We start from the raw sequence: 557 nt of genomic DNA, 5'->3' as shown, positions 1-557 counted from the left end.
AACAAAATTTTTAAAAATTCGAAAATGGAGTTTTGAAACTGCCGTTAAAAAAATATTTTTTTTGGTCATACCTGCGAATAGGTTAAAGGTATCCAACGATGACAAAACCTCATATACAAATAAATATGGATATATTTTAAGTAAAATTGAGCGACAATTGCGTACAAATTTATTTCCCTATCTCAATGATTTTTTTCCAATGTTCACCAAACTGTGGGGGGGGGGGTGTTTGAGACTGGTGAAAAAACAAATTTTATTTATTAATTGCCACCCTAATGTATGTTCGTTTAAATCCTTAGTAAATATAAATTATATGTATGTATATATATATAAACTGTAACAAATAAAAAAATCTTAAAATGTCAAAACATTACCCAAAGCACTTTTGTTAAAATCATAAAAATATTAATTTAATTTTCTCTTTTGTTTTTCATTATTTTCAGTCACCTGTGAAATGCTATTCAACCAGGTGCTTAAGTATTTTCTGGCTTAAAAGGGAAAAAGGAACCTTGAAAACTGGCACATGTATGCAGTTTTGGGACAAAAATAACAACACA

Source organism: Calliphora vicina, chromosome 3, assembly GCF_958450345.1.
Source record: "Calliphora vicina chromosome 3, idCalVici1.1, whole genome shotgun sequence".
In the NCBI taxonomy this organism is placed as follows: Eukaryota; Metazoa; Arthropoda; class Insecta; order Diptera; family Calliphoridae; genus Calliphora; species Calliphora vicina.
This window is presented reverse-complemented; position numbering follows the sequence as displayed.